General features: G+C 35.7%; 1 protein-coding gene across 2 annotated transcripts in view; it reads left to right on the top strand.

Annotated features, from left to right (window-relative positions):
- LOC111506347 (lysine-specific histone demethylase Su(var)3-3) overlaps positions 1–27708 on the top strand; it is a 327809-nt gene that overhangs the window by 76573 nt on the left and 223528 nt on the right. The window lies entirely within an intron of this gene.

Below are 27708 nucleotides of genomic sequence, written 5' to 3'. Positions count from 1 at the left end.
GTATCAATATATCGATTTATTTTCGTCTTTAGCGTAGCAAATGAGCATCATAGACTTATTTAGATACTCGTTTGAAGAACTCAAAGTTTTTAATAGGAATTTAAATAAAGATAGCAAAGAGAGGCGAGTCGATCTAAAAGCTATAAATCGCAAGTTTGAAGAATTAAATAGGATTGAATCAGAGTTAAATGAAGTGAAAAATAAATTCAATGCGGGCCCTAAAGATGCAGATATAATTCAAAAAGTTAAGTTATATGTTGAATCTTCAAACAAATTATTAGTCGATATTCGAAATACCTTAGAGACTAGATTAGCTAATATTACAGAAATTACTAGAAGTTTTACAATAATGGGTGAAAAATTTGATCTCAGAATAGCGTCAAGCTTATTGCCTATAACCGACAATTCGGAGGAATCTGTAAAACAGTTAATAGATGCCATTGAATTATACGATAGTCTTTTAGACGATAATGGAAAAATAACACTAACAAACTATGTCCTTAAAACTAGATTGTCACAAAGTGCAAAGATGAGATTAGAGTCGTCATATCCGTCTAATACTGATTTAATTAAAGACATCAAAACACACTTGTTGACAAAGCATTCTGCCGCAAGTTTATCAGTTGAATTACATAACGCAAAACAAAAACATAAATCAGTGAATGAATTTGGTAAATCAATCGAGGAATTACTGGTCGATTTGACAATAGCGCAAGCCGATGGAAATGTCGAGGCAATGAAAATTCTTAAAGTTGCGAACGAAAAACTGGCAATTCATGCTTTCGCGAACGGACTGCGAAGTCACGATCTGGGAACTGTCATAAAAGCTAGGAACTATAGCGCTTTGAAAGATGCTATAACGGGAGCTGTAGATGAGGAATGTACGGGAGGTGCAACCTCTTCTTCGCAGGTGTTTCACATGCGAGGGAACTCAAAACTTAATAATTTCAACCGTACGAGTCGAGGATTTCAGCAGAATAATAGGGGAAGACCAAATTTCAGTACCGGACAATTCAATAACTCACAATCGAATAAGATCAGAGGAAGTAGTTTGCATAGTAAAAATAATTTTAGGGGTCGAAACCAGGGACATTTTCGCGGAAATTTTAGAGGGCGTTGGAATAATCACAACAACCAAACTTTCAGTCCATCTCGAAGAGGGTTTTTTATGGAAAACGCTCAGGATGCTGAATTAAACAACCCTTCCCCGCAAGCTAATCAGTTTTTTCGGTCGAGTCAGTGAGAATGTAGGTGATTATAAGGTTTTAAGTATGAATGGTCTTAATTATGTATGTATGAAAAACGGAAAAAGTGAGTTGAAATTTTTATTGGATACGGGTGCTTCGGTAAGCGTAATTTTTACATCATGTATAAATAAAAATCAGTTTGTTGATACGACAAATAGAATCAAAATAAACGGCATAGCGGGTTTTGTCTTCACGCAAGGCTCGGCTAATATTACATTAGAACTATCTGACGTTAAGATAGGTCACGAATTTCATGTGGTGAATGACTTTGGTAGTGATATGAATGGTGTTATTGGGTCAGATTTCTTTGTCAAGCACTCTGCAATATTAAACTACGAATTATGCACATTCTCTATATATATAAACAATCAGAAACTGTCGATTCCACTGCAATCCAAGTATGAAAATTATATAACGATTCCACCAAGGTGCGAAATTATTAAATATTTGCAAGTACATAACTCAGATGATTGTATTATCATACCAGAAGAAATTTCAGAAGGTGTTTATACTGCGGGAATTATCGCAAAGCCTCACAACCACATTATACCTGTTAAAATTCTGAATATTACGGATAAAGAGGTACACTTGAAAAATTTTAGGCCCAAAACTGAAAATATTTCAGAATTTGATGTTCATACTTTTGGAAACACACACTTTTCAGTTGAGCGTATAGATAAGTTACTCAACACCATAAATACCAAAGGTCTTAATAAGCAGGAAAAAATAGCTATTGATAAAATCTGTGCAAAATATGCGGACGTATTTCGCTTTGAAAATGACCCACTGACGGTGACAAATGTCTGTAAACAGACCATACATTTAAAAAAGGATGCCATTCCGGTATACGTAAAACCATACCGGTTACCGCATTCGCAGAAAGCGGAAATAAATAAACAAATTGACAACATGCTGTCAGAAGGAATTATAGAGGAAACAAGGTCCGAATGGTCGGCACCATTGTTAATAGTACCGAAAAAAGAGGATAGTAAGGGTAATAAACAATGGAGGATAGTTATCGATTACCGTCTGTTGAATAAACGCATTGAGGATGACAAATTTCCATTACCTTGCATAGATGAAATTTTAGACTCACTCTCCGGAGCGATGTACTTCTCACATCTTGACTTATCTCAGGGCTATTATCAGGTTGAATTGGATGCAACATCTAGAGCTTACACAAGTTTCACAACCGATAAAGGTCAGTATCAAATGACGAGATTACCGATGGGGTTGAAACTGAGTCCAAGTGCTTTCTCTCGAGCGATGACCATAGCAATGTCAGGGTTAAATTATGAGAGATGTTTCATTTATTTGGACGATTTGATAGTTTTCGGGAATAATTTGGAAGTTCATAATCGGAATTTGGTAAAAACTTTGCAGCGATTGAGACAGGTCAATTTAAAACTAAATCCTTACAAATGCGAATTCTTGAAAAAACAGATATTGTATCTGGGTCACGTGATTTCATCTGAAGGAATATCTCCAGATTTTGAAAAAATACGTGTTATACAGCAATTTCCGGTTCCAAAAGACTCGAATGAAACTAAACGGTTTGTAGCATTTGCGAACTATTATAGGAAGTTCATTCAGAATTTCGCGGATATCGCAGCACCGCTTAACAGATTGTCAAAAAAGGGTGTAGTATTCGCTTGGAGCGAAGAATGTCAAAAAGCATTCGAAACGCTAAAGCAGGCGCTGGTACAACCACCAATTCTCGCATATCCTGATTTTTCGGAATGAAACGTTTTTAAATTACGTACCGATGCCTCAAATTTGGCTATCGGAGCAGTTCTGTCAAATTCAGATGATAAGCCGGTGGCGTTCGCCAGCAGATCGCTGAATAAAGCTGAAGTCAACTATTGTGTGATAGAGAAAGAATTACTTGCTATTTGTTGGAGTGTGAAAAAATTTCGTCCTTATCTTTACGGGAAAAAGTTCATTATCCTTACAGACCATAAACCATTATTATATCTTTTCGGTATGACGAATCCTTCAAGTAGACTAACGAAATTTAGGTTAACACTAGAAGAATATGATTTTACAATAAGTTATGTTAAAGGAAAAGATAATGTAACGGCTGATGCATTAAGTCGTATAAAAATTGACTCCGACGAACTGAAAGAAATGTCAGTTAATTCCTGTCAAGTCATGAATGTCGTGACAAGGGCACAAACGAAGAAATTGGGCAACAATTCACGGGAAAAGTCCAATATCTCTTTCGATAACAGGCCTGATCATCCTGGTGTCGTAGAATTATTGAAACCACCTAAAGAATTTGTTCAGTTGTATCCTTTGTCGAAAGTTGAGTTTCAAAGAAAAAAACGTTCTGAGTGTAAAATAAAAGGGAATATATTATATGATGAAAAGGCAAATACTATTTATATGAATCAGGATGAATCTCGATCAGCGACTGCATTCGGTGCATCGTTGAGAGACCTGAAGGAAATTTGCCAAGAATATGGAATTCCAGAATTAGTTATAGTAAAAGAAGATAGATGCGCATCGTTATTAAAAAACATTTTGGAAATTCCCAATGAAATTCGAAAGGCAGGTATAAAAATAAATATAATAAAAGCTCAGCAACACATAACTAGGAAGGAAACCCAGCAATTAATTTTGAACGATTACCACATGTTACCAACGGGAGGGCATGCTGGAATTAATCGCATGTATAACAATATTAGAAAACTTTACTTTTGGTCTGGTCTCCGAAAGGATATCGAAAATTTTGTAAAACGTTGTGATGACTGTCAGAGATATAAGTACTCAAGACCGCATCGGCAACCAATGAAAATAACCACAACGGCTACCTCAGCGTTTCAGAAAGTTTTTCTTGACTTGGTGGGCCCTTTAGACCAAGACAGGGAAAATAACCGATACATTTTGACGTTGCAATGTGAGTTAACAAAATTCGTAGAAGGGTATCCATTAGAAAATAAAGAGGCAGTAACAGTCGCGAAATCATTCGTAGAAAATTTTATTTTACGATTTGGTATTCCAGAACAAGTTGTGACAGACAGAGGCACTGAATTTCTAGCGTCGACCTTCAAAGAGTCGTGCAAACTGCTAAAAATCGAACAGCTGAATTCAACGGCGTATCATCACGAAACCATTGGAGCATTGGAAAACACACATAAAAATCTAGGTGATTATTTACGCATACATGCATCAGAGCATCCAGACACCTGGAGCTCATGGATACCATATTGGTGTTTTGCATATAATAATACAGTGCATACGGAAACTCGGTATAGTCCATACGAATTGGTTTTCGGCAAAATGAGTCGAGTACCATCGAGCATTGCTACACAAGTCGACCCTGTATATAATTTCGATGATTACCCAATTCAGTTAAAATTTAGATTGCAAACAGCTTGGAATGACGCGAGAAATAATTTAATGGTATCAAAATCGTTACGAAAACAAAAACTAGATATTAAAATTAATCCTGTTAATGTTAGGATAGGTGATAAGATATTAGTAAGGAACACATCTTCAAATAAGTATGATCCTATCTTCAAAGGTCCTTATATTATAGTAGAAGATAAAGATCCAAATGTTGTAGTTAGAATAGATAATAAGCTGGTAGAAATACACAAAAATAGGACAAAATTGTTTATTGAATGAAAAAAAAAAATATTGTTTAAAATTTTTTTTTTTCGTCATCGGGGGGAGATGTACTGGTATAGCAAATAATGTGGAACAATAACAAATTGAGAAATAAACAATATTCTAATTAGAACACCTAATACGTGCCAGGACAGCTCTTTTCGATGTATGCCGATCTTATGTTATTAAAACATTATGTAACATTGAGATAGGGAAGGATTACGACGAGGATCATGTAATTGAAACAAAGTAGATCAATTTGAGTTATTCTGAATAGAGGAAGTTTTTCTACGAAGTCGTTTCATTCCGTTCCTTATAAATGAACCTGAAGTGAGTTTATTACACATAAGCTTCTGTCCATATGTTTTATACTTTGTTGAAATCTGTTCATCATGGAGCATCTGATATTGCGAAACGATATAAGGTGATCCTTTTAAAAAAAATTGGTGACATGCTCTGGGGGTGTCTAATCTCCATTAATATAGTCTTTTTCAACTAAAATTACTTTTTAATCCTTTTCTGCCAGTCTTCTTCAGTAATATTAGATACTTCTTCTTTAACTAGCTCTATCACCTTCTTATCAAATTTTGGGAAATTATTGTTACGCCTGATGCTTTGTTTGAATTTTCCCCAAATCAACTCGATGGTATTGAAAATACCAAAATAGGGCGAAGTCTTAATATGGTGTGTCCATACTTTTCAGATATACTCACAAGGGCATACACTTTTTCAAATGTTTTTGTCTGTAAAACTTCAAGTAGTTGGTTTTTGGTATAGTTATCTTCAAAATATAAATTGTTATCCATTAAAAAACTTTGTATTTCATTTTTCCTCGAATTTTCATTCGGTACTTTGATGAGCTGTCGCGAATGATAGGAAGCGTGTTCAAGAACTATTACACTATTCGCATCCAAATTTGGGATCAATATGTTTTCAAACCGTTCCTCAAAAATATTACCTTCCATGTTCTTATGATAGTCAACATTGCAGTCCTTGAGTTTTTTTTCCACATAATTTCAAAGAATTCGGAACCCATCCTTCGCTTCCTACACAATGCACAATGATTAGTCGCGATCCTTTGTTTGCAGGCATGTTAGGCGTACACATTATCGAACCATTAGTCCACCCTTTCGTAACTGTGTCGTGAGTGTCATATCAAGTTTCGTCCAAATAGAAAATTTGCCGTTGTTCCTGTCTATATTTAGTTATTTGTTTTAAGTATTAACACGCAATTCCACTATTCTTCTGCTTTCCATAACTGATCGACGTTTTTTATTATTTTGAATCTAAATCATAGTTTCTTTATCTAATTCTGAAGAGTTTTGTCACAGCAGCTCACGTTATGGCCGGAAGTATTCAATTTCTTCCTTATGATTTCAATTGTAGGAATCTCATTGCTTTTGTAACAGTCGTATATTGTTTTTTTAATTATTTTATTAGATGAACATCTAAAGGTTTTGGTAATCCCGCATCAAATCGCGTCTTGCGTTCGTAAGGTTTGTTTTTGACTATTTTACGCACAGTTGAGAAAGGAATTTCGGTCAAATCTGATGTTGCTTGTAATAAATGTTTTCCCTCGAAACCAAACTTGATATGTAGATTCTTATATACATTGAAACATACTCTCTGTGTTTCAATATTCAAATGCATCCGAATCTTATTCACTGGTATCTCTTTTTCGCATTGTTCACCATCGCTAGTGGAATCACTACACAGGAAAAAGTCTGCGTTGTTATCACACTCGTTATTACTATTATTACTTGTCCAAGGACGCCTCATTTTAAACATATAACAAACATTTCAAGTAATTATGACTGCACCAATATCGAATTTCAACACTCAAATCGCGATCAGTTCCTGAACTGAACATTGACAACACGATTCGTCTAATCATCCTCACATTCTTTTGGTCACCGTAACGTGACTTCAAATTTAATTTTATGACTCTTCAGCCAATCATAAAACTCGGTTAATAGAAATTATCCAATACGAACCTTCAATTCTTCAGTCCACTTGGACTAATTCGTAGCGGCATTATTTCTTTGTATTGTTTTTTTTATTCTTTGAGTTCACCGATAGCTTTAAGAATTACTATATCGGTTACTTCGACAATACCAGAAGTCATTCAGGGTGGCTCGTTTTAAATGGAATGCACTGTATATTATTTGACGTATCGTGAGGTTGAAAAATGGATTCAAATGAAAATAGGAAAAACATAAATGAAATGACTTTGACATATTTTCTAATCGGGCAAACAAATTCTGAATAGAGGGTGATGTACATTTTTCTTTTTAATGTTTCAACATGGAATAGATATGTTTTCATAATGTGAGACCATTCCAATTTGGTTGATGAAGGCCAGTGGCATATTATCGTGAAAAAAGTGTAATTCTATATTTTTCATTATCAGAAGTAAGTTTTTGAAACTATAGCTCCGACTTTCTAATTGGCCATACCTCCGAATTTTAGGTTAGTGATCAGTATATCTAATAATTTCTTCCTAAGTCTATGACGAGCTCAAAAAATGAATATTCATCTTACTCAGTGGTTATCCTACGCAAAAAATGTTCGATTGTGTCTGAGACAATGAAACAGTTTTTTTTCGAACTAAAAAAGTTGATTACCCCGTCGCGTAATCAATCAAATCGACTTCCAGCTACTGCTCTATTAGCGATCACTTTTTTCTTAAAAGGATTGCCGCAACGACCGAATGTCACCAGCCCTGAACTACTTACAATTTCGAACGACATCGAAATCAATTATTAGAGACATTCGAACCGGTCACCATTCTAATTAATATTCGTTACCGAAAATTACATAATTATTTGAAGATCATTATCCGCATCGAGTTACAGAAATATAAAATGCACGCTTCATTAACTTTTCTGACAAATTGGTTTCCCAATTAAAGCTCGTGTTTCCGTTTGCATCTAATTCGGCGTGAAGTAATTGGCGTTCAATTATGACAGAGTGATTGTTTATCTGATAGTAAATCAGTCTCTGAGAAAATTCAATGCCGAAGGGTTGATCGAAATTGATTCGTCTACTGTTGTGTTTTATTTTGATTTTCTTCGGAGCGATGAAAAAATTGTAGTCAGGGATACCTGAAAACTGTACACACCTCAGCAACTTTTGATGCTTTATAAAGCTCAGATCAGATCTTTGTTCTCGAGTATGGAGCTCCGCTCCTAAGCATACCCTGCTTAGCCATATCAATCATTTGCCAACTGTCAAAATATCCGTACATTCTACACTGTATGCCGATGACATCATCATGATGTGACAAAGTCCGGATTTAGAGTCCTTAAATAAATTAATTCATAATGATGTCAACGTAATTAAAAACTGGTGTAACTCAAATAAGTTTTCTTTCAATGTGTCAAAAACCATTGTTGTCTGTTCCAGAGGGCAGAATGAAAATATTTCACTAGGAGAAGATGGTTTATTATTCACTAATTGAATCTCATCTGCGTTATGGCATTGCCTTCTGGGGGTTAGTAACAACGTAATTTTTAATTCATGTCTGATGTCTGTTCCCAGATATTTGGAAATTAGCTAAAGTATGTCCTGTATACAAAAGTGGTGAAAATCATATATAGAGAATTACTCATCCATATCTTTTTGTATATTTTCTAAAATTTTTGAGAATATTTCATCGCATATATGCTTCTGTTCAACGGCAACTATCTCAGTATCAACATGGATTTGTTACTAAGCGTTCTACTGTTTCAAATCTAGTCACTATTACTCAATTTATTTCCGAGGCATTAAATAACAATGGCCAAGTTGATGTTATATACACGGATTTCTCTAAAGCATTTGATAAAATTGATCATGGTGTTTTGCTCAATAAACTGACGAGTTTTGGTTTTTCGAATACTGCCTGTCAGCTGATGCAATCCTATCTGACATGTAGAAAACAATTTGTCTCCCATAACGGTTATAAATCTAGAACATATATAGCTTCTTCTGGTGTGCCTCAGGGCTCCAACCTAGGTCCTCTTTTGTTTTTATTGTTTATTAATGACTTATGAGAAAGTTTAGCTTGTGAGCAGTTATGCTTCGCGGTTTGAAATTATTTTCTATAATTAAGGAAGTAGGTGATTGTGTAAATCTTCAATCTCAATTAGAATCTCTTGTTGCTTGGTGTAGCAATAATAAATTGAAACTCAATGTGGAGAAATGTAAAGTAGCGAGTTATAGTTGAAAAAAATAGGTTTATAAATTCACGTATGCAATATAGGATTCAGATCTGCTGTGATGTAATGAGATTAAAGACCTAGGAGTAATATTCGATCATAAATTAACAGTTGGTAGATATATTTCACAAAAAGTTTCACAATCTCTCAGAACTTATGGTTATTGTTAGAAATTGCAGAAACTTTCATAATAAGAAAGAAAATGTGCGTCGCTAATATTTTTATTCAAGTTAGTGAATGAGAGAGTTGACGGTCCTAAAATTCTTGAACAATTCAACTTCAATGTTTCACGGCCAGCTTCACGATCTCAATCCATTTTCAGACCTCTCAGAGCAAGAACTTACATTATGCTCAATTGCCCAATATGTTATGTGCACAAATTTCAATAGCATTTGTGCAGATAGGTGATTTATTATTCACTAACCTTCATAACATTATTAGAATTGCTAACATGTACTTGAAGTAGGTAATTAGAATTAGTTTTTTTTTTGTTTATTTTATTTTTCGTTTATGGTTAAGTATTGTGAATACAATTTTATGTTGTCCTGTAAATGGGTAACTGTTGGACAATAAAGCTATTATTATTATTATTAAAACAACGACATGCAGGCCATTTCAATCCAACAAAAACGGGTAATACGGCACATGTGTAAAGCAAAAAATCGGGATTCTTGCCTTACCTATTATTACGTGTTGGGAATCACACGTTAAAAGATAAGACCTTGTTAGTCCTTAGCTCGCACAAGTTTCTCAACTCCTGAGAGTTGTCGTTCATATAGGGGCGATAGCTGATTAACGGAAAAACATGTTTTTTTAAACGTCACATCTTGTTAAAGACTCTTATATACAATGGATTTGAAATGAAACATTTCATTAAAAAATCTTAACGGAGATTGACGAAAAATGGAGCGACACCGAAAATGCACAAGAGTCATGGTTCACATATTTGAGGATGCATAACTCTAATATTGTAAATAATTTCCTTGGTCAGTTGAAATACATGGTGAAATGCACACACTGTGGACACTCATCAGTAACCTTTGATCTGGGATTTGCCTCTCTTCATACCACAAAGAACCGACCAATTGAGTTTGTGGCAATGCTTGGATTCGTTTACAAGAGAAGAAACTTTGTATGGAAATGAAAAACCGACGTGTTCGAAATGCAAGGAAAGGAGAAAATGCACAAAGTTCCTATCAATCCACAAGTTTCCCCATATTTTAGTAATTCATTTAAAAAGATTATCTTCAACGGAAAGATTTAGAGGCAAATTGAATAATGTCATCGAATTTCCTCTAGAAGGATTGGATGTGGACAATTTTGTTGTTATAATCTATATGCACTTTTAAATCACAGTGGGATTACTTACAGAGGGAATTATACAGCATACTGCAGACACCTGCATACTGGCGCCTGGCACAAATACAATGATTCACAAGTGTCACCAATTTCACCAAAATCGCTTGTTAGTGGAGAAGCATACGTCCTTTTTTATGAAAATGATGGAACATAATCGCACCATTGAGATAACTGAAAGAAATTTCCTTTGTGCAATTATTATTAATGATTAAAAAAATTCCGAAAAAAGAAAATTCGGATTCAATTTTAATACTGAAGTCATCTTTTGTTAGTGTAGTTGCCCTGGTCTGATGTGACATTTGATATGTTGTTCCTTCATTCATTATTTCCTGACTAATTCATGTTTTGTATTTCATCAGTTCGGACTTCTATAATATAATATAATATAAATTGATTTGACGAAACACACCACGAAACATTGTCAACCACATTCAAACAAACGTTGAATACCCGGTACGGACCCGGAACCAGCGACTTATTCCATACACCACGAAACATTGTCAACCACCTTCAAACTAATCCATGTTTTGTTTTATGTCTCGTTTTAAACAATTTAGGTTTATATTCTGATTGCGTTTTGTTTTGTATCTATTTTTTCAAATACTAACATAAGATACGGTTTTTTTAATAAGAATTTTTGTTCATGCAATAAAGAATATGTCTCTCTCTCTTTTCATCTCTCTCTCTCTCTCTCTCTCTCTCTCTATTTTTCAGAATGTGGAAGGTTATACACCCAAAAAAAAAGTAAGAAACTGGTGTACACTCTACAATAATAATAATAAAAATAATAATAATATTTATTACGGTATTGACGAGACACCGGTGTTGCCCTAAGCTCCGGGGGATATTGAATCCGTTGTGGGGAACGAGAAGTGCCGAATTTATTGGAACTATTCGTTCCCCATCCTCAGGCTCATACAAGCTAATAAGCCTGATGTAGTCCTTCTCGACCACCAGAGCAAAACGATATTTGTCGTGGAGTTTTCAGCTCCTGGCGAGACGAATATCGTCAGAAAAGAGGAGGAGAAACGGATAAAATATCGAGATTTTCTCTTCGAATTTCGCAGACTCTATCCAGATCACTCTGTCAAGATGGTTTTTCTGATTAGTGGAGTCCTTGATGGAATGTTATCCTCTCTATTCTCGAATCTGAAAATCATATCGGCTTGCCGCACTAAGGCAGAAATCTTAGCCACACAGATGCAGAAGGCTGTCATTCTTGGCTCACTGCGCTTGCTCAGGGCACATGCTTCTCGAACCCAATGATCACTTACCCCACGGTGTGGGGAGTGGTCATTGGACCTGACTAGATGTCGAAAAGTAATTTTCGGCCAGTGCCGGTTTTAGCACTACCAGCGCCTGGGCGAGATTTATATGGCGCCCCCTAACTGCAATTCAAACTCATATGAAAAAAGGAAAAAGATATAATGGAATTACCCTTTATTAAAAGAAATAACCATTTAAAAAAAACTAATGAAATTTGACTTTTCTAGCATTTCTGTTAGCAAACTCTTTTATTGTTTTATCAAAATCGAGGTTTTCAGCAATTTCATTCTCGATTGACAAAGTTGCCAAGTTTATCAATCGGGATTGCGATATTGTCGATCGCAGATAGGTTTTTTTATCAGGTTAGGCTTAAAAAAACTCCTCTCCCTACTAACAACCGTTACAGGTATACTTAATAATATACGTATTGCTATTCATACATTTGTATACAGTTCTTGTAAGTTGCGATCTTCGATAAAATTCAAAACAAAAACAGGGGTAGCCACATTCTAATCAGGCAAAAAAGATTTCAGATTTATGAGTTCATCACACAAAATACATCCATTAATATCTGATTCAGAGTCTGCTAGAGTCTGCAGTTGATTTCAAATGGAGATCACCACAGAGTTTGACAAGGTCAGGTTTTTCCGCAATCTGTTTCATATTGTACAAAAAAGACCAATATTCCAAGTACTCATTTAACTGTTCAAATCTTTCATTGACTGAAATTAATTTAGTGTCCAAAATACAGTTGAAAAATTCAATCTAAAATTTTTTTCCGGAGAAGCTATAGGTTCATCGCGGGCAGTTTCACCAGCTTGACGCTTAACATATCGAATTCTTGTCGTGGCTCTAAACACAGGTTCAATTTCCAGTTCTTCAGGCAATTCCTTCGCCGTTAAACTGGCGCTTTTGAAACCTGTATTTTTATATTATTCCAAGAAAGTGCAGCATTTTTTCAACAGTTCTGTGCATTTACCGAGCTATGTGTCTGTTGATTGCAGAGATTCACTAACGATATTAATTTGAAAAAGTATGTCATACCAAACGATCAATGACACTATGAAGCTAAAATCTTTTAGCTGTTCGGCTAGACTAGTAGACTTGAGATTTGAACACTAGTTGTCTGAGTATTCAATAGCTAAAGTAATTAAAGCGTCATGGATGGCACTAATTTGATAACGGACTGCTTTAAAACTGCTGTATCTTGCTTCCCAAAACGTGTGTCACTGCGGTGCCCCTTTACATCCGTCGCCCAACCGTGCCCTACCCTAACGCCGCTACTGTTTCCGGCATTGTGGATTTTTAGTGTGTAAACAGAGGGGATTCTTTTCCCAGAAAATCGACTGTGGAGTGGGACGCAAATTGTTCAGCTACTATTGTTCAGTGCAAGTTAGATACAAATTCACTGATATCAGTTTATTATGCCAAATTTCACTCGATCATGTATCAGAACATTTCGGTCTGGGGACTAGCTACTGGATCAGACAGGATTTTTATAAAACAAAAAGCACTGCTGAGGTTGATATTTAATTTAGACTTTAGAACTTCATGTAGAAATATATTCAAACAAAATAAAATATTGACAGTTGCAAGTCTGTACATTTTAAAAACATTTTCGCCTTTGAATAATATTACAAATTTAAATATCCTTTTCAACTCTACAAATGGGAAAAATTCTTATGACATTCATAATTTCAATGACAACTTGAAGAAAAAAATATTGAATCTTGAAATTAAAATCACCCATAATGATTTAAAAAATTTAGAGAACATTTCGAACAAACAAACAAAATTTGTTACAGACTCAATTCCTATCAATATTTGGCTAGAATTTGAAAAGAGACAAACTATCAAATACAATAAAATTTTCAATGACATAAAAAAGAAAAATATCGATAAACTCAATATACTCAAAATGAATTCAAAATCAGATATCAAAACTAAAGAAAATTGGATAAAAAATTTATCAGATATCATTATACCAGAAGATATAAAACATTTTCTCGCCTTAGGATTCAATTTCAGCTTGCCACCAACTACCACAGAGGTGAATATACCAAATTTACTCTCAGATATTGAAAATTTGATAACTGGGTTTTGTGATAGCAAAAAGAATCTTTTCAGAGCGAAGATAACAAATATCGTAACTAACTTTCTCCAAAAACCTCATGATAATAAAAATTATCTCAATTTCCTATTTGAAAAAACAAAAACATTTTTGAAGAATCATCCAGAATTGATTCTTACAAGATCTGATAAAGGTAACGTGACAGTTATTATGAAGAAATCTGATTATATTGAGAAATCTCTTGAGATTATCAATGATAGTGAATCTTATGTTGAACTTAATAGAGATCCCGTTTCAACAATACAACAAAAAGCAAATAAAATCATTACGGATTTGAAAAAATCTGAAATGATATCAGAAGATGAAGCAAAAACTTACATGATTTATAATTCCATATTACCCAAATATTATGGACTCCCTAAAATACATAAACCTGATTTGAAACTGAGACCAATTATTTCCTCCATTGATGCTCCAAATAGCAAAATTGCTCAAATGATCACTAAAATTCTCACTGATGCTTATAATTATGAAAATGAATTCTATATTAAGGATTCTTTCGATTTTTCCAATTTCATAAATGAAAAATCACTACCCCCTGGTTATATTCTGATCAGCCTTGATGTGATTTCACTTTTTAGCAATATACCTATGAATCTAGTGGAGAAAAGTATTATCAAAAGATGGAATGATATAAATAAAAAATGTTCAATAAACCAAAACAAATTTATTGAAATAATTGGTTTCATCTTCAACTCAAGTTGAAGTCGAAGGTAGATACTATAAACAAATTCTTGGTACACCAATGGGAGCTACTATTTCTCCTATTATAGCTCAATACGTAATGGACGATCTTTTTGAAAACATACTTCCCAAATTGAGTTTTGAAATTCCCTTTTTAAAGAAATATGTTGACGATGTCATCTGTGCAATACCTTATGACAAATCTAATGAAATTCTTGATGTTGTCAATAGATATGATAAGAAGTTACAATTCACTATCGAAATAGAAAATAATCAGACCCTTCCTTTTCTTGATACAAGAGTTATTCGTAAAACTGATAATTCCTTGATTACAGATTGGTATGTCAAACCTACTAATTCAGGAAGATATATCAATTACTATTCCTTTCACAAAAAATCAGTTAAAATTAATTTAATACTCTGTTTGAAAAAAAGAATAGAAAAATTAGTACACCCTTCCCTCAAGCAAAAAAATCTCAGACTTCTTAGAGACATACTGATCGATAATTCTTATCCCAGAAAACTTCTTAATAAAATAATTTTCAATACTGGCAGTAATACAAATTCTGATGTAATTAACAGAAATGTATGTAATGATAGTTCACCTATCAATATTTCTTATAAATCTATACCTAACCTTGGAAATTTATCTTCAAATATCATAAAACTTTTTCATAATGAACAAAATATCAAAATATGCCAAAAAAATATTAAAACTATAAAGAATTTGAATACTAAATTGAAAGATAAAACTGATACAACAAAAAAGTCAAATGTGATTTATAACATTCCTTGTAATAATTGTAACTTGAATTATATTGGAACAACATCTAGAATTCTTAATGATAGAATAACTTCACATAAAAGTGATATAAAGCTCAATAAAAAATCATGTGCATTAGCACAACACTCTATAGAAACAGGTCATAAACCAAATTACTCTAATATCAAAGTTTTACATACAGAAAAAAATATTTTCAAACGCTTTTTTCTTGAAATGGTGGAAATTAATAAGTCTTCTGATTGTATGAATAAGAAAACTGACATTGATAATCTCAGCAGTATATATAGCAATTTACTAGAACTACATCAAAAACATAATAATAATGAAAGATGTATCAATCAATAACTCTTTCATTACAGTAAAAAATTATCAAATCATCATACCCATTGAAAAATGACATTTATGTGAAGGTATGACATTTGTCAAACCCACAAAAAAAAATCGTTCACATGTTAACTCTTACGTCAATTTATATCTTCAATTTATTGTTTTTCACTCTTTTTTACTGTAAGTATGATTTGTAATGTTATTCAAAGGCGAAAATATTCAAAAATCATTAAATTATAGGCCCTGAAGAAGCTTCCCATTAGAAGCGAAAGCTTCTATATATATATATATATATATATATATATATATATATATATATATATATATATATATATATATATATATATATATATATATATATATATATATATATATGTTGTGGATATTATTACACAGGATTTTATATGATGCCTGGACAACATTATTTTTATTGTGAAACCTAGTTTACTTGCATTCTATCTAGACCTACAATTTTATTTATATGTTTGTTTATACCTTTGTATGTTTATATGTATGCATGTTTATAACTACAATTATGACTTATCCCATCTACACATTATGTAGCAAAAAGGATCAATAAATCTATCTATCTACTATTGTTCAGCTACCGCTTGTGTTAGTGGTAGAATTGTAGATTTTGTAAAGTTTTGATAAACAATTTTAGCTACCGACCAGAAGGATTTAGACTCGGGATTGGCAAGCAGTTCAACCCTAAATCTCTGATTGTGAAGTTCTTTGCTTTCATTTATTCCAATTTTGCAGCTGTTGCCAGCATTAACAAACCAAGTATTGTTTTTGGAACTGGGATTTTTGCGAGGTTTTTGGAGGCGACAGCTTCGTCGCTGTCTTTGTTGAACCAAGGTTGGTCGTTAGAAGTTCGTTTCATTGAAAAAAGAATATATGCATCCACAGATGATATTTCATTCCTTCTAGTTGAGTTGACTCATACATTTGTCGAAAACTTTTTGACGGTCTGCCACTGGCTCGCGGAACGTGAATCCAATAAAAGTATTGTTACCCACCATTAATCACTTTTCGCCGGTTCGGACGAGCTCCTCTTTGATTATAGCAATCAAAGTGATTGTAAATATTTTGCAGTGCCGCCCTAATCGTGTACCACTCGTCGGCCATGACGTTGCATGCAACGACGGGGTGAAAAAAACCAATATTGTTAACACGAATAATGAATATACCCAATAAGTATCTGACCTAGTAAGATGCAATTTCTCTTTGATGAGGTTCGATCACTGTGTCGACCAGAGTGTATGTTACGTAAGATTGCATTGTTATACCGCTATTACATCACTGTAGTGGTGATTGTTAGGAGAGGTTTGTTTTTTGTCATGAAACATTTTGTGAGACTTGTTACTCTTTGGAGGTTTGGAATGTCATCATATAAAAGAGAGAAAATTGAAGTCTAAAAGCAAACTTTTACCTCGAAGAAGTTAGCAAAGCTACTTGCAGTGAAACCAATGAAATGTATTTTTTTATAGTTTTTATCGATTTTTTCTGGGTTTTTTCCACCTTCTATAATATAAAATTGAAAATTATTAAGGCAAACTTCATACAGGTATAAATGTTCTATTTATGAGTAAATTGTATTTAATAGTCTTGCTTATTAGACATCCTAGACAGATGTTCTATTTGTGAGTAACTTGTCGTATTTAATAGTTTTGCTTATCAGACATCCCAGACATATATCAGTTAACGTCTTTGTTCCTTTGAGTTTACGTCTCTTAGAGTGAGGTTCATTACTGACAATCATTATTATTATAAAAAAAAAACAAATTACAATGTCTCGTTTCAAAACTTCTCTTTTCAAGTCATCTTTTTCCTACAATATGAGCAAAGTTTATAATTGTATACTTATAGAAATGAGAAATCTTTCTCCATTTGCATTTAAAAAAACCTTTGGAAAATCATTTGTTTCCAGGTTGAGTGGAAGAGCGCGTCTTTTCGATAAGTCACCTTACCGTCAAGACCGAAATCTGCCTTTTGCCGGATTGCCATATAAGTTTGTATTCTATTTCACAATTCTATTTTGTAGTCTGGGTTTATAAAATATATTATTATTATTATTTTTTTTTGTCACCGTTGTGTGCGCTGATCAGGCCCTATCCCCCGAAGCCCCGATACATTCGGGAGGGCGCGATAGCATTATCAACCAATGACCACTCCCCACACCGTGAGGCAAGTGATCATTGGGTACGAGAATCATGTGCCCTGAGCAAGCGCAGTGAGCCAAGAATGACAGCCTTCTGCATCTGTGCGGCTAAGATTTTTACCTTAGTGCGGCAAGCCGGTATGATTTTAAGATTTTAAGCGTGGTATGGGTAGCGTCTGTGAAGTTCGAAGAGAAAATCTCGATACTTCATCTGTTTTCCTTCTTTTTTCGGACGATATTCGTCTCGCCAGGAGTTGAAAACGCCACGACAAATATTGTTTTGCTCTGGTGGTCGAGAAGGACTATCAGCTTATCAGCTTGTAGGATCCTGATGGTGGGGAACGAATAGTTTCAATAAATTCGTCACTTCTTGTTCCCCACGACGGATTCAATATCCTCCGGAGCGTAGGGCAATACCGTAATACCGTAAGAGTGCCGTAGATGGTAATATAGCACTCTTAAGGCCGCGTTATGTTGATGGATATAGGCTGAGACCGCACATGCTGGACATATAGCAAGTGCATCAGGGTCTCGGGCGCCTCGTGGCAGGCCCTGCACCTTGTGTCAGGAACCTCCATACCCACCATGCGACTGCGGTAGACTAAGGTGTTGAAGACACCATCCTCGCAAGCCATGATGAACCCCTCAGTTTCCGACTTCAGCCCACTTGACCTGAGAAAAGCGAACGTCAGGCGCTTTGATAAGCCAAGGTCTCCAATGCTATTGAAGAAGACGCCATGCATTGACTTATCCTTGTGTCTTCGTAGATATACAGTGATCTCTGCGGCTTTCATCTGAGCTTTTTGCTGAACGGGTTCCAACTCGGTGACAGAGTAGTGGTAAACTCGTTCAGAGTCGAAAACTATACCGAGTTCATCAGCTGCTCAGGCAGCTGCCCTAAGGAGAAATGCTCCAATTCCTGTTCTCTCATGGTCACAGACCATGCAGAGAAAGGGATCCGAACTCCTGACGAATTTACAGGCTATTTCCAGTACCATTCTGTCATGTAGACACTCCAAACTCAAAAGTCTACGGCCTCCCTGTTGTCGGGGGAAGTACAATCGTGGAACGGACGATTTGGGATGCAAACTCCTATAAAGATGCATCATTTTTCGGGTCTTTACGTCGAGTTGATACAGCTCCTCCCGAGTCCACTGTCCAGATCTGTCGAAGTTTGTGCTGATACTTGCCGCGGAAAGAGTATTTCACTGCTATTATCCCATTTTTTTTACCGTAGTGTGCGCTGGTCAGGCCCTATCGCCCGAAGCCCCGATACATTCGGAAAGGCGCGCCAGCATTATCAACCAATGACCACTCTTCACACCGTAGGGTAAGTGATCATTGGGTCCGAGAATCATGTGCCCTGAGTAAGCGCAATGAGCCAAGAATGACAGCCTTGAGGCTGTGCGTAAAAGATTTCTGCCTTAGTGCGGCAAGCCGGTATGATTTTAAGATTCGAGAATAGAGAGGATATCATTCCACCAAGGACTTTAATAATCAGAACAACCATCTTGACAGAGTGATCTGGATAGAGTCTGCGGAGTTCGAAGAGAAAATTTCGATATTTTATCCGTTTTTCCTCCTCTTTTCAGACGATATTCGTCTCACCAGGAGCTGAAAACTCCACGACAAATATCGTTTTAATCTGGTGGTCGAGAAGGACTACATCAGGCTTATTAGCTTGTAGAGGCCTGATGGTGGGGATCGAATAGTTTCAATAAATTCAGCACTTCCCCACAACGGATTCAATGTCCTCCGGAGCGTAGGGCAATACCGGTGTCTCGTCAATACCGTAAGAGTGCCGTAGATGGTAATATAGCACTCTTAGGGCCGCGTTATGTTGATGGATATAGGCCGAGACCGCATATGCTGGACATATAGCAAGTGCATCAGGGTCTCGGGCGCCTCGTGGCAGGCCCTGCACCTTGTATCAGGAACCTCCATACCCACCATGCGACTGCGGTAGACTAAGGTGTTGAAGACACCATCCTCGCAAGCCATGATGAACCCCTCAGTTTCCGACTTCAGCCCACTTGACCTGAGAAAAGCGAACGTCAGGCGCTTTGATAAGCCAAGGTCTCCAATGCTATTGAAGAAGACGCCATGCATTGACTTATCCTTGTGTCTTCGTAGATATACAGTGATCTCTGCGGCTTTCATCTGAGCTTTTTGCTGAACGGGTTCCAACTCGGTGACAGAGTAGTGGTAAACTCGTTCAGAGTCGAAAACTATACCGAGTTCATCAGCTGCTCAGCAGCTGCCCTAAGGAGAAATGCTCCAATTCCTGTTCTCTCATGATCACGGACCATGCAGAGAAAGGGATCCGAAACCTTGACGAATTTACAGGCTATTTCCAGTACCATTCTGTCATGTAGACACTCCAAACTCAAAAGTCCACGGCCTCCCTGTTATCGGGGGAAGTACAATCGTGGAACGGACGATTTGGGATGCAAACTCCTATAAAGATGCATCATTTTTCGGGTCTTTACGTCGAGTTGATACAGCTCCTCCCGAGTCCACTGTCCAGATCTGTCGAAGTTTGTGCTGATACTTGCCGCGGAGAGGGTATTTTACTGCTATTATCCCATTTTTTTTACCGTAGTGTGCGCTGGTCAGGCCCTATCGCCCGAAGCCCCGATACATTCGGAAAGGCGCGCCAGCATTATCAACCAATGACCACTCTCCACACCGTAGGGTAAGTGATCATTGGGTCTGAGAATCATGTGCCCTGAGTAAGCGCAGTGAGCCAAGAATGACAGCCTTGAAGCTGTGCGTAAAAGATTTCTGCCTTAGTGCGGCAAGCCGGTATGATTTTAAGATTCGAGAATAGAGAGGACATCATTCCACCAAGGACTTGAATAATCAGAACAACCATCTTGACAGAGTGATCTGGATAGAGTCTGCGGAGTTCGAAGAGAAAATCTCGATATATTATCCGTTTCTCCTCCTCTTTTCTGACGATATTCGTCTCACCAGGAGCTGAAAACTCCACGACAAATATCGTTTTGCTCTGGTGGTCGAGAAGGACTACATTCGGCTTATTAGCTTGTATGGGAGGGAACGAATAGTTCCAATAAATTCGGTACTTCTCGTTCCCCACAACGGATTCAATATCCCCGGAGCGTAGGGCAAAACCGGTGTCTTGTCAATACCGTAAGAGTGCCGTAGATGGTAATATAGCACTCTTAGGGCCGCGTTATGTCGATGGATATAGGCTGAGACCGCATATGCTGGACAAGCTGATAGCAAGTGCATTAGGGTCTCGGGCGCCTCGCGGCAGGCCCTGCAACTCGTGTCAGGAACCTCTATACCTATCACGCGACTGCGGTAGACTAAGATGTTGAAGACACCATTCTGGCAAGCCATGATGAACCCCTCAGTTTCAGACTTCAGCCCACTCGACCTGAGAAAAGCGAACTGCAGGCGCTTTGATAAGCCAAGGTCTCCAATGTTATTGAAGAAGACCCCCATGCATTGGCTTATCCTTGTGTATCCTCAGAAGTAAGGTGATCTCTGCGGCTTTTATCTGAGCTTTTTGCTGAACGGGTCCCAACTCGGGGTTATCATTATTATTATTATTATTTTTTTTTCCTTCACCGTAGTGTGCGCTGGTCAGGCCCATCATTATTATTTATTATTATTATTATTTATTATTATTATTATTATTATTATTCTCGTCTTGATCCATTCAACTTGATGTTCGAGGTCTGATTTCAAAATGTGTTTTGACAGTTTCAATCCTTATGATGTACTGTTTGGAACCTTTGGTGTAGTAATGAATATTACTGGAGTTTTTTCCCAACAACAAATCATTATTTTTACACCTCGACACGTGTTTCGATCACCAAGTGATCATCTTCAAGAGGAAGATAAGATGATCACCTGGTGATCGAAACACGTGTCGAAGTGTAAAAAAATAACGATTTGGTGTTGGGAAAAAACTCCAGTAATATTCAGTTTGAATCCTGTTAATTGTTTATTTCTGATGCATTCTCGATATTAATTCTCACGCCCTTTTAATGGTCTGGAAATTTCACCAACATTACTTTTACCGCAAGAGCAAGGTATCATATGAATGCAATTTTTTGTTATGTCTTCTGTGTTGTTGGGTTTTGTAACTGTGTTTGTTTCCACAACAGTGCTTGCAGCGCCAACTTGATATCAAGTAAGCACAGTCACTGTAGTAAAATTTTCATTGAAACAGAAAAGGTGGAATCTCTTTCACTAAGCATTTCAAATGATGTGTATTATTTATAATCACTAATCCGATAAAGAAAATACCAATGTAAAGTCACCAACCCATCGAAGAGTACAATTATTACAAATATTCATATTAACCGAACAGAAAAAAATTACCATTCAATTCTATATTGTCGATATAGAACCGATAGTCATATTAACATCGTTAAAGAAAATCAGTAGATGCTTTCATAAAATGTTTATGATCCAAACCACAAAAAAATTTACATTCGATAGTAATCAGTAGAGCAAAAATGAAATCGTTTTGTATTTAATTGTCGGTCTAACAATAAATAAATAACTGAAAGGAGCAATTAAAATAGCGACGTGAATTAACAAGGCAAACAAATAAATAGGTAATAATATACAATTAACGCAGTTAGAACTGTATTTCAAGTTCCAGTATTTGTATATCAGGGAATGTTGAAGACCCGTAACAGAGTTCGAAAGGAAACCAAGTTTTACGAGGGAAGCCCAAGAAGTATATATTGTACTTGAAGATCTTTGAAGACCTTCAGAGTCCATATTATACAGCGTGACTCACGGTCGATGGTAGGTTAGACGTTTCTGGAAAACGCAAAGCATGATTTTTCTGAAAATTTCACCTCTCATATTTCCTTTTCTGTTCTATCGATCTAAAATATCATATTATGATTCATTATCACTTTGTCAACAAATTCATATACTATTTCCCTATACCTATCTATTACCGTTTAGAAGATATAAATTAATTTAGATATTTTTTTTACCAAACATGAACTTTTATAAATGCTGATAATCTTGAACTCTCTTGCACTAAAACGATCAAATTTAAAATGGAGTAGAGTGATACTATGAGGATCTTCACTCCGAGTCATATTTTCATTTGCCTCTTACAGGGTCTTCAAAAAATGCAGATATTTTAATCTCATGAAAAAATTAATGGAACTCAATTTTTTCAAATGGAACACCCTGTATATACCAACATTTTTGAGCTCTACATCCAATTTTAGATTAACTTTGTTTATATAATACTATTTCTATTTTGAACCGTTTTCGAGATAAACTGTTTCAAACGGAAATTGACATGGTTTCCTTGTTCATCACTCATTTTTGTAAAACAGATTTCGTTTGATGTTTCTTAATCAGTCACAGATAATACAATGAATAGATAATTATTAAAATACTCCTCAACCATCGAATGAAACTTCTCTTCAAACAATAGTTTTATTAACGCTGAAACACGAACTGAAAATAATAAACCCATAAATTAATGAGTTAATTCAATCGTCAGTGTATTTCAGAATATATTCACATCTCCACCTCTACTTAAACAAACATGTAATCTCTTCAAAAGATTGTCATGTGTAGCGCTTCTGATCAAGTCTGGAGTCAAACTATTGAAAGCAGATGTAACTCTCGATTTCATATCTTCCATTGTTGTCATTGGAGTAGAGTAAACCATATTTTTAATGAAACCCCACACAAAATAATCTAATGAATTGCCATCTGGTGTTCTAGGAGGCCAACGAAGAGGTCCATTATTACCAATCCATCTGTCTTCGAAGATTTCGGTTAAAGCTTCGCTGACTGAAAGAGAATTATGGGGTGGAGCACCATTCATTTGGTACCATACACGTTCTCTTCCTGGTCTATTATTTAAAATCATTTGAATTCCATTCCTCAGTAAATCTTCATATTTTGATGCCTTCAAATTATCATCATAAAACTCGATATAAAAAATTGACTCATTCTTTATGGCACAAAATACATTCAATTACCATCTTTCTTGAAAACTCCATTGGCGGACAACATGGGGATTTTCTGGCGCCCAATAATGACTGTTGTGTCTATTGAAAACTCCATTTTTTGTGAACTTGGCCTCATCTGTCCATATGATATTGTCAAGGAAATGTTCATCCTCTTGAGTCTTGACAAGTAACCATTCAAAGAATTCCACTCTACGAGGTAAATCAGTCTCTTTCAAATGTTGGGCACAGTAGAACTTATAGGGATGCCATTTATGCTTATTAAGAATTCGACAAATTGTCACGTAGGGTATACCTATCTCCCTATCAGCCTCGTGCAGAGAAGCATTTGGAAATGCATGAAAGTATCCCAAAACTGTTATACCATTGTCATCATCATCCACTTTAGTCTTCTTACGAATGATTTTTGGACGGAAGGTTCCATTCAACTTACAGTTTTTCAGTAGTCGATTTATCACATTATTATTCGGCTTCGGAAGTTGTGGTTATCTTTCATGAAATACTCGGCATGTTCTACTTGCAATTCTATTGCACTCACCATAAATTATTAATAAATTCAAGAAATCTTCATTACTGTAACCTAATCTTGACATTATTCTATTATAATTGGTAGCTATCGCAATCAGTCAAAACCACCAACGAAAGTCTGACTTGAATAATTGGTTTATTTATTTTTCCAAAGCACACTATTAAAAAATAATAATGTGTACTGTTGTACGTTAGAGACCAATACCTCAATGTATACAAATTGTAACTTTTTCTGAGGTAGGTACATACCAATTTCGAATTGACTGATCTGAGACAGTTAGAAAACTGGATCAAAAAGAAATATTACTAAGTATAAAAAAAACGTTGAATATCCAAAATAAGTGATGAATTCAAAAAACGAGAAAGAAAACCACGTCAGTTTCCGTTTGAAACAGTTTATTTCGAAAACGGTTCAAAATAGAAATAGTATTTTCTGAACAAAGTTAATCTAAAATTGGAAGTAAAGCTCAAAAATGTTGAAATATACAGGGTGTTCCATTTGAAAAAATTGAGTTACACTCATTTTTTCATGAGATCAAAGTATCTAAATTTTTTGAAGATCCTGTATGAGGCAAATGAAAATATGACTCGGAGTGAAGATCCTCATAGTATCACTCCACTTCATTTCAAATTTTATCGTTTTAGTGCAAGAGAGTTCAATATTATCATCATTTATAAAAGTTCATGTTTGATAAAAATAATATCGAAATTAATTTATATCTTCTAAACTGTAATAGATAGGTATAGGGAAATAGTATATGAATTTGTTGACAAAATGATAATGAATCATAATATGATATTATATACGGGGTGTTCCATTTGAAAAATCAAAGAAGCCGCTACTTTATAGTAGAAGCGACAACGCCGCTTCGTCTGAAATATTTTAGCCGTGTAGGTCATATTGATTTATGCATACTGTGAAATTTTCAGGTTGATCAGTTAAATAGTTTGTCAGAAACGGCCAATTTACGCTCATCATGAAAAGCCCTGTATATCGGATTCTAGGTAAAAGTATTGAGAGATATCCATCGACGGTCACTTGCAGGGAAAGTTTTTTCAGGAAGCTGAAGAACCACTACAAAATTGTTCGACAAGCTATAGCATCGACGTTTGGTCGGCAAACCCTCATGCCGTTTGGCAGATGAAAAATTCCTTTAAATTGTTCTGGCTTTTTGGAACCATTTGTCTCTGAGTATGTATATTAGTCTTCGAAAACGCCTACGTGCTTCAAGAACATTTTTTTACTTATTTAAGAAATCATTACTTAATATTCTGGTGTCTGTCAGCAGGTGTCTGTCCGATGTCTGTCAGCAGACACCGGAGAAGGCATATGTGAATTATTTTCTAAATATTTTAAGAGTGTATATATTCACGACCCGCTTGCAAATGATCGTCCAATGCTTAATGATAATCTTGACTACTCTGTTAGCATTTCCGAACAGCAAATATCTGAAGCAATTAATGATATAAACATACGGAAGTGTCCTGGTCCGGATGGCATACCAGGGATATTTATAAAAAAATGTAGAGTGAACTTGATACCACCTCTTTTTCACATCTATAATTTATCCCTACAGACAGGAATATTTCCTAGTAAGTGGAAATCTTCTATCGTCATGCCACTCCTCAAAGGTGGTGATAAGCGTAACGTTAAGAAATATAGACCCATCAGCAAACTATGCATTTCCGGAAAATTGTTTGAAAAAATTATGCATAGAATTATTTTAGAACATGCATAAAATAAAATAATAGTACACAACATGTTTTTCCCCTTTAGATCCATCGATACTAATTTAATCGAGTTTACAGATTATGTGTTAGAGAGTATGGATTATCATATGCAAGTGGATGTGATCTATACGTATTTCAGCAAGGCTTTCGATAAAATAAGTCACAACTTGATCATTGAAAGACAGAAGATCAGCATCTTCTGGTGTGGATATCGTCATACATTACAGGAAGGCATCAAGTTGTAGATGTTGACGGTTACCAATCAGAACCTTTTGTGGTTACATCAGGTGTACCACAGGGGAGTCACTTGGGACCATTACTTTCTATAATTTATATTAACAATATTGTTGAAGTATTTCAACATTCCTACTTTTTGTTATATGCCGATGACCTCAAGATTTATCGAACCATCAAAGAAATCCAGCACTGTGAGAGATTGCAAAATGATGTTGAAGCATTTGCAGAAATCTGTGGCAATAGTAGCCTATACTTAAATCTCGATAAATGTCACAAAATAACTTTCACCAGAAATAGAAATCCCATTGATTTTCAATGTCAAATACGTGAAGTACGTGATTTGGGAGTGATCTCTCTCTTTCTCTCTCTCTAATTATATGGACGTTGCTTCCCACTCGGGCGCATTTGTCCAGGCTCCTCCTATCAAATTGACATCAATTTGACAGAAGCTTCGTCGGGAGGGGCGCAGCTGTCTTGCTCGAAGCAATGCTGCCACCCCTTTTTTGTCACACTTTTTACAATAAAAAAAAAACAATGTGTTTTTTAAATGTACTACGTATATATTCATTGGGGCGCCTCCTTCTCGGGAGACCTTCTGATTTTTGAATTCACATATATGACCCCTTTACGTGGTTATCCGAACCACCCCGGCCTGGATACCGGCGTGAATAAAGGGGTCCTTAAACTTCACTTCCATTTTAGCACTCCCACGTGGACATCCGGTCCACACCGGTCTCCAACCGACTATTTAATTAAAACCACTAAAACAATGTTTACTATAACTTTTGTAACTTTTGCTTGCACGTTATATAACGGCGGACATACACAACACGAACTGAGTTCCACCTCCAACAATGGCGTCCGCGTACCTTCTTTGTGAACGGTCGCTATCGGCACGTCCGTTCACCACCATGTCAGAAACGAAACTCCATTTGGGAGTGATAATGGATTCCAAAATGATTTTTAAATACCACATTGAGAAGACCGTTAATATGTGTAATCGTTTATTGGGTTTCATTATAAAAAATAGAAGACATTTTAGAAATGCAAAAACTCTTCTTAATCTATATTACTCTTATGTATATAGTCGTTTGAACTTTGCATCTGTCGTTTGGAGTCCACAATATTCGATTTACCAACAGAGAATTGAAAGTGTTCAAAATAAATTCGTCAAACAATTGGCGCGTAAAACTGACATTTCTATAATCAATGGAAATTTTCGTCCAGTTTACAAAAAGTATTCTTTGTTGTCTCTTACAGATAGAAGAAAAATGTCATATATATTAATGCTGTACAAATTATTCAATAAACGTGTCGATTGTCCTATGTTGATAACAAAAATTTCATTGAATACACCTTGCAGAGACTTGCGAAACCATGATCTCTTTGCAACCCCATTTAGAAAAAGCCATTCAGGAAAAAACTCTCCTTTATGCAGAATTGTCAGATCCT

Source organism: Leptinotarsa decemlineata, unplaced genomic scaffold (genome assembly GCF_025532065.1).
Source record: "Leptinotarsa decemlineata unplaced genomic scaffold, Ldec_3_MD MMD2_tig00000576_RagTag_RagTag, whole genome shotgun sequence".
NCBI classification, from domain to species: domain Eukaryota; kingdom Metazoa; phylum Arthropoda; class Insecta; order Coleoptera; family Chrysomelidae; genus Leptinotarsa; species Leptinotarsa decemlineata.
This window is presented reverse-complemented; position numbering and strand designations above follow the sequence as displayed.